An 8,690-nucleotide genomic window follows, 5' to 3' on the forward strand; every position below is an offset into this window, starting at 1 on the left:
CTCATCTGCAAAACGGGAAAATGTAACAACAGAATTGTTATAACAATTAAATGGAGTAGTATCTATGAATTGTCCGGATCATTTCCTGGCGCATGCAAACACATAGCAAATGCCCCTTATCATTATTCTGATAACTCTGAGAACAATGATTACCTAGCAGTTTCTGAGTCTGAAAACAGCAGAAGCCCTTCATGCTATCATCAGTGTGTGCTACATCTCTCATGTGTGGATAAATTCCAAGACTCGTTACTATCTCCTACATCTGGGGCCCAAGTGGGAGAACTGGCAGGCGTTAAAGTGAAAGGGTTAAATATATGTAGGAAACTGTGCAATTACAAAATTTTCATTTTTATATAAATTCCATTCTTTTAGAAATCCTCACACTATACACAACATCAATTCCAGATGGTTTATAAATTTAAATGTGAAGAGACAATGTAGTTTCAAGAAAAAATACAGAATATTTAAATGGAAAAGACTGACACAATGAAGAAAGTAAAGGCAGGCTGCTATAAGCAGTATGGACATTTTAATGATAGCAGTTGTTCCAATCCATGAATAGGGGATGTCTTTCCATTTATCTGTGCCTTCTTTAATTTCTTCTATCAATATTTTATAATTTTCAGTGTACAAGCCTTTCATCTCTTTGAGTAAGTTTATTCTTCAATGTTTTATTTTTGTTGCTATTGTGAATGAGACTGTTTTATTAACCTCCTTTTTGGATAAATCATTATTTGTACATAGAAATGCAACTGATTTTTTTAATGTTGATTTTTGTATCTTGCAACTTTACTGAATTTAACAATTCTAATAGCTTTTCTGTTGGGAGTCTTTAGGGTTTTCTACACCCACAATCATGGCATCTACACAGATAGTTTTACTTCTCCCTTTCTATTTGGATGCTTTTTATTCTCTTTTTCTTGATTAATTCCTCTGCCTAGGACTTCCAGTACTGTGTTGAAGAGAAGTGGTAAGACTAGGCATCCTTTCCTTCTATAAATCTTACAAATTTAGTTTTAACTTTTCCCCACTGATCATAATAATAGCAGTGAACTTTTCATACGGCCTTTATTGTGTTGAGGTAAGTTCTTTCTTTACCTATTTTGCCGAGACTTTCAGCCATGAATAGATGTGCAACATCATCAAATGCCCATCGTGCGTCTATCGGGATAATCATGTAGGTTTTGCTTGTTTGTTTCAGTTTGTCAATGTGGTGTGTCACACTGATTGCTTCTCATATGTTGAACAATCCTTGCATCACAGAGGTAAGTTTCACATAGTCATGATGTATGATCCTTTTATTACATTGTTGAATTCAGTTTGCTAGTATTTTATTGAGGATTTTTGCATGCATACTTATCAAGGATACTGGCCTATAATTTTTTTTTCTTGTAGTGTCTTTGTTTGGTTGTGGTATTGGGGTGATGCTGGCCTCATAAAATGAGTTTGAAAATGTTCTTTTTTCTTCTGTTTTTTGGAAGAGTTTAAGAAGAATCAGTATTCTTATAATGATTTTCTTAAAGATTTTATTTGAGATTTTTTTGAAGATCTTTAAAAAGATTTTTATTTATTTATTTATTTATTTGAGAGAGAGAGAGAGGAAGAGCAGAGGAGGTAAGAATCTCAAGCAGACTCTACAATAAGTGTGGAGCCCAATATGGGGCTTGATTTCACAACCATGATATCATGACCTGAGCCAAAATCAAGTCAGATGCTCAACTAATTGAGCCACCCAGGCGCCCCAAAAAGAATCAGTATTGTTCTTTGAACATTTGGTAGAATTCATGCAAAAAGCCAAATGCCCAATATGACCATAAACATGTAAGAAAGGTGTCCAAACCAAAATGACATACCTGAAAGAGAGAGAGAAAGAGACAGAGAGAGAGAGAGAAAGAAAGAGAGAAAAAGGGAAAGGGAACAGGAAAGGAAAAAAACAACCAAGTGCTAACAAGGATGTGAAACAACTAGAATTATGGCTACAACTGTAATACTGCTGTTGTATACAGATTATTAATTTGTATAACTACTCTAGAAAACTGTCTGGTATTATCCTCTAAAAATGAATACATACACACAAACATACACACAATGACTCATTGGTTCCACTATTAGCTATATACCCAACAAAAGTGCATTCATATATTCAACAAAAGGAATGTACAAGAATGTTCATACAGCAACATCTATGAGTCAAAAACCAGAAGCAGATATTAATCCATTGTAAGTGCTGGGAAAATCCAGGAACAAAAAAGCATGTTATAAAATTCCGTTCAAATAAATTTCAAAAAAAGGGGTGGGGAGAGGCAAAAACAATCTATGGTGTTTTAATTCAGGTTAGTGGATACCTTTGGTAGGAGTATTCATCTGGAATGAGAGTGAAGGGATATTCTCAGGTGTTAGTAATGGTGTATGACTTGATCTTGGGTTGGTTACACAGATTTGTTAACCCCATGAAGGTTCATTTGGCTCAATATTTTTGATTTATGTACTTTTTTGCACTACGTTACATTTCAATAAATAGCATAAAAAATTCCTAATGTTAAAAAAGGGCTTTATTCAATGAAACAAATAAATGAAACATTTATTCAATGAAGACTGAATAGAGGTAACAGCCAGATGCTCTCTATAAATTACTGAGTAGTGTTCTGTGAGGGAGGGAGAACGTTGCATATTTCAACAAAGGAGCATCAAGAGTCAAGTATGATGGCAGCAGTGGTGAACTCCAGGATTTAGAAGAGTTCCTGGTAAAATGACAGATGCTGGCGAGGATGTGGAGAAAGGGGAACCCTCCTACACTGCTGGTGGGAATGCAAGCTGGTGTAGCCACTCTGGAAAACAGCATGGAGGTTCCTCAAAAAGTTGAAAATAGAGCTACCCTATGACCCAGCAATAGCACTACTGGGTATTTACCCTAAAGATACAAACGCAGTGATCCAAAGGGGCACGTGCACCCAAATGTTTATAGCAGCGATGCCCACAATAGTCAAACTATGGAAAGAACCAAGATGTCCATCAACAGATGAATGGATAAAGAAGATGTATATATATATATACACACACACACACACACACACACACATACATACAATGGAATACTATGCAGCCATCAAAAGAAATGAAATCTTGCCATTTGCGACCACGTGGATGGAACTAGAGGGTATTATGCTGAGCGAAATAAGTCAGCGGGAAAAAGACAACTATCATATGATCTCCCTGTATGAGGAAGTTGAGATGCAACATGGGAGGTTTGGGGGGTAGGAAAAGAATAAATGAAACAAGATGGGATCAGGAGGGAGACAAATCATAAGTGACTCTTAGTCTCACAAAACAAACTGAGGGTTGCTGGGGGCGGGGGTAGGTGGGGGAGGGAGAGGGGGGTGGAGTTATGGACACTGGGGAGGGTATGTGCTATGGGGAGTGCTGTGAGGTGTGTAAACCTGGCGATTCACAGACCTGTACCCCTGGGGATAAAAATACATTATATGTTTATTTAAAAAATTTAAAAATTTAAAAAAAAATAAACAAGAGTTCCTGGTACATATGAGCATTCCAGGAAGCTTTGGAGTAAACCAATGTCTAAAGGTGAGAAAGATTTCCAAGGACATCAAGGAGTCCTGAATGCCTAGCACATAAGGCACACGGGAAGAAACTGATGAGGGTTAGGAGGAGCATCGTCAAATTATTATAAAGAACATTATAAAATAAATTTGCGAATGTGAGCAGGGTTCTGATATATTGAAACAAAATGCCTGGTTTAATCTTTACTTGAAACTCATTCATTCCTTCCAAAAATGACAGTCTTCTTTGTTACTGAGAAACTGAAAAATGGAAATTTAACTGATATAAATGCATAAGCCATAATTTTTTTTTAAATATTTTATTTATTTGACAGAGAGAGAGATAGCAAGAGCAGGAATAAAAGCGGGGGGGGGGGGGATAAAGGGAGAGGGAGAAGCAGGCTTCCTGCTGAGCAAGGAGCCTGAGGTGGGGCTCAATCCTAGGACCATGACCTGAGCCAAAAGCAGATGCTTAACAACTGAGCCACTCAGATGCCCCATAAGCTATGATTAGTAATGTGTTAACAGATTTTGAGCCAAGAAATAATTTTACCTTCAGAAGGGCCAAGCCTGAATAATTTCTCTTATATCAAAAACTCATACACAAAGGAAATTCAGAATCAAAAGAAAATTTAAAGAAACTGCTATGATAAGGAATGTATGTATGGAATTTTATGTTCTCAATTAATCCTGATAATAATCCCTGGTGATAGTTAATAGTTAGCCCAATTTTGAAAAAGCTATTGAAGTCTCCATTTCTTTTAGTAGTATATTCATACTCACAGAACTAGTTTGGTGGTGTAGCCAGGAATGAGATCTAGACATAATATTCTCATTATGCCCTTCCCATTAAAGTTGACAGATGTAAAATAAATGGTCAATTATTCATAAAATCCAGTCTCATACATGGGCGAATTTTTCTGTAACCATGGAGTGATAAAACTTTCCTAACTATGATTGAAAACAGAAGCCAAAAGAAAACAGCTATGGACATTTAATTGTATAAAAGTAAATAATAAATTGCATGGCAGAAACATCAGAGGCAAAGTAAATAAAATGACAATCTGCAGAAAATATTTGTAGTTTAAATTATAAATAAAGTTAATATTTATCATGTTTTAAAGGCTTTTAAAACTAGAGAGGAAAAATACCAGCTAAGTTAGAGGAAATGTGCTAGAAATATGAAATGACCTTCACAGAAAAATGCAAATGGAACTTAAACATATTAAGGATGCTCAACATCACTTATAATAAGACAGATGCAAATTAATACCTCACTGAGTTAGCATTTCTCACTTATCAAATTGGCAAAAAATCAAAAGCTTGACAATTGACTCTGTTGGCAAAGCTGTATGGAAAAAACTCTCAGATATTGCTAGTGGGAATACAAATGTTACTACTCTTATGGAGTAAAATTGGCAACACATACAAAAATTACATGAGCAAAATTAAGGAAAGCTATTTACTGAACCAGTAATTTTAGTAACAAAATAACAAAAGCACAATTGCCCACCAAAAGGGGGCCCACTGAATATACTATGAAATATTCATGCAATGCAGCTATGAGAAAAATGCAGCTGGAAAAATGGAATGAGGTATCTCTGTGGATATTAAAATGGAATGGCACTCAACATTTAAGGTTACATGAAAAAGTGAGATAGAGGGAAGTGCATATAATATTTTCCCATTTCTGATAAGCACAAGTGTGTGTGTATGCGTGTGTATAAAGAGGGAAATGGTAGATAAATGTCTGCATATAACAACACTAAACAGCGAAATGAAAGATAATGTTAAAACAAATGTTTTCCCTACTAAAGGGAAGGAGGCAATATGGTAACTAGGACAGTTATGCAGACTAAACCTCTCTCAATATGTATGTCACTATATTGGCCTTCTTTGGAGCCTGGTATATTTTACATAATTTTAAAACAGAAATAACTTTTGAAAAGTCCCAAAAAACAGAAGCAAAATGAAACAAATGAGCTAACTGTGCATCAGGCTAATGTGATAACAGGAAAGGAGGAACAACTCTAAGTGGCTGTGAAACACTGTAAATTGACTATATATATCCCTAATGAGGTATGTCCTGAGTGGTATATCTCCTAAGGACAAAAACAAACGTGAAACATATTTAAACTTGTCAGTCATATTGTTGTTGGTGGCACTAGTATTTTTGTGTGACAAAAGTGGGATAAAGAAAAATGGCTGATTCTTAAAAAAAAAACCAAAAACGGTTGATTCTTTTGGCATCTTAAAGAGCTCGCTTTCGACACAGAGAAAAAGAACTATGGAGGGAAGATAGAAGAGGTTAAGTGACAACTCTGAAACCCAGAATTTGAAGTACATCAATATAAATTCATAAACCATTTTCCCATATCCCAGATCTGTCCACTGCAAAGTCTTCTAAACAATGACTGAAGTACTGGCAATAAGCGACCATGTACCCAGAGTTTTGTCTCCAACTATCATTGACCACCAGGGCACTGTGGATGTGTAACATGACGTCCAGCGCAGCACACGTAGAAGATGAGCGCACAACATCTCCTCTTACAGATGACAAGCAGGGAACATCCCTAATACTATTTTGGTGGCGTTAAAAGGATTCAGCGTTAACTTGAAGCTCCCACTGGTCTGAGTTGAGACATTTGATCACTGAGATCAACAATAATTGGTGGATTTAAACATATTAACTGTGTTTAAATCCTTGAGATGATGATAATGATGAAGACAATGATGATGATAACGAGGTACTGATAGATCTTTGGCATATACAAACACCAGCAAATTACAAAAATTAAACATTTACCTTGATGTCCTATACAAGATATAACTCAGTTATCCAAACCACTGAACAGGGGGGACTGCGAACTCTTTCAGCTAATAGATGAGGAAGGCATGATTGTATTGGATAAGTACCAAATGCTTAATCTACTGAGCCACCCAGGCACGCCTGTTTTTCCATCTCAAAAAACAAACAAACAAACAAAAAGGAACAATGCCAACATGAAAAAGTTTTGTTCCAAGTCATTTATGGGTCAACCGTGGCTTTTCTGTTTTAAAGCATCTTCTTTATAACTGATCCTTTAGAATAAAGTTGTGAGTTTCTAATAAGGACTAAACGAGTCAGCCACACATAAAAATACACTCTATCAGATTATCTGGTAAACTCAAGCCTCGAATGTGTCTTCTCTTACAGGAATTAAAGATGAGAGACTTTGACATTTATTACTGAAATGATTGATTCTTTTGTGGAATCTAAAAACACCATTCCTGCTCTTCTCTGTTACTGATTTGAAAACCTAGAGAGCTTCAGATAGGTTTGGCTTTTAATCCAACATATAAATACAGAACAAGCTATATTTGAGGAAATAGGATCACTAGGGAAAATGAATTTCATATCAGGGAGAAGCCCTTTGTGGTTCAATACAGTTAATATATCCTGGCTTTAAGAGAAAACGAAAATTTCCTAGGCCTTTTCCATTCATTCTGAGTTGTTTTGTTTTGTTTTGTTTTTTTTAGGAATTAAATATATTAGAAAATCCCCTTTCTTTCGCTCCTATCCCCTCAAATTTTTTTTAAAGATTTTATTTATTTATTTGACAGAGAGAGATCACAAGTAGGCAAAGAGGCAGGCAGAGAGAGAGGGGGAAGCAGGCTCCCTGCTGAGCAGAGAGCCCAATGCTAGGGCTCAATTCCAGGACCCTGGGATCATGATCTGAGCCGAAGGCAGAAGCTTTAACCCACTGAGCCACCCAGGCGCCCTTATCCCCTCAAATTTTAACAATGACACACATATAAAATCGGGGTAAAGCAACTTACCAAATAACTGTTTCTTGATTAAATGGAAACAATAAATTCAGGTCTTAAGGTGCAATGTTTCCCAAATTCATATTCCAACCTAACCTAGAAAAGGAGAATACCAGTTCCCTCCCTCTCTCCCTCTTTTTCTCTCTCTATAAATATACGTGTGTGTATACATATATATACGTATGATACCCTTTTTCATAATTTTTTTAAATCAAATTTTTGACCACTCATTTAGAGCTAACCTGTTTGCTTTTCTCATATAAAAAAGTTTCCATCACATTAACAAATGCATTGGGATATATACAAAAATGGAGAAGAGCTGTATCTCCACTGACACACTATAGAAAGCAAATCAGAATTACCTTCATCGATGTACTGAAAAATGAAAACTTGATTTCCAAAATACAAGTAGAGCTTAAAGTATTAATGGGTATAAAGTTTAAAAGAGGAGAGGCCCCAGTCAGTGTGCAGCCGCAACCATGGAGGCCTCAAGAGCTTCCCCCCTGAGATCCCTCCCTTCCTGAGATTCGGGCCCTACCCCCCTACACCCCTTCCTCTGCTCCCTGCCCTCTCCCGCAGCTACATTCCATCTTTTCCATGGAGGAAAAGAAAGCCTATCCTCTGTCCATATGTCTGCTATCCAGAACCTCCACTTTTTGACCCTTTGCTGATGCAAGTAAGGGTGATGATCTGCTTCCTGCTAGCACTGAGCATTATATCCATATAAGAATTCAACAGAGAAATGACAGGAAGACCCTTACCACTGTCCAAGGGATTGTTGATGATTATGATAAAAAGAAACTAGTGAAGGCATTTAAGACATTTGCCTGCAATGGTACTGTAATTGATCATCCAGAATACGGAGAAGTAATTCAGCTATAGGGTGACCAGCACAAAAACCTATGCCATTTCCTCAGGGAGAGTGGACGGGCTAAGGATGATGACCAGCTGAAGGTTCATGGGTTTTAAGTGCTTCTGGCCCACTGAAGCTTAAGTAAGGATTTCCTTGCAATCAGTAGAATTTTCCTTCTGTCCCTTGTCACGAGTTTAAAAACCTCACAGCTGATATAATGTAACCATTCCGGGTCTACTTTTAAGTTGGACTAGTCTAACTCCCTCACACAATCAGGAGCCAAAAAAGATTGAGATAGAGAAGGAGAAATAGCCTACCATTACTATAATCTTCAAAGTAATTGTGAGTATGTGCATGTATGCTTGCTTCTGACTAACATGTACACCACACCTCTGACCTTGTATAGATAGGTAATCCCATGAATTACCAATTGGTAAACATTCAAATTTGGGGGATCCTATAAATTAATTAAA

At 36.7% G+C, this 8,690-nt stretch overlaps 1 pseudogene; it reads left to right on the top strand.

Annotated features, from left to right (window-relative positions):
* The first annotated feature begins 7,993 nt into the window (after positions 1–7,993).
* LOC123930244 lies at positions 7,994–8,333 on the top strand (annotated as a pseudogene).
* The last annotated feature ends 357 nt before the right edge of the window (positions 8,334–8,690 follow it).

Source organism: Meles meles, chromosome 18 (genome assembly GCF_922984935.1).
Source record: "Meles meles chromosome 18, mMelMel3.1 paternal haplotype, whole genome shotgun sequence".
NCBI classification, from domain to species: domain Eukaryota; kingdom Metazoa; phylum Chordata; class Mammalia; order Carnivora; family Mustelidae; genus Meles; species Meles meles.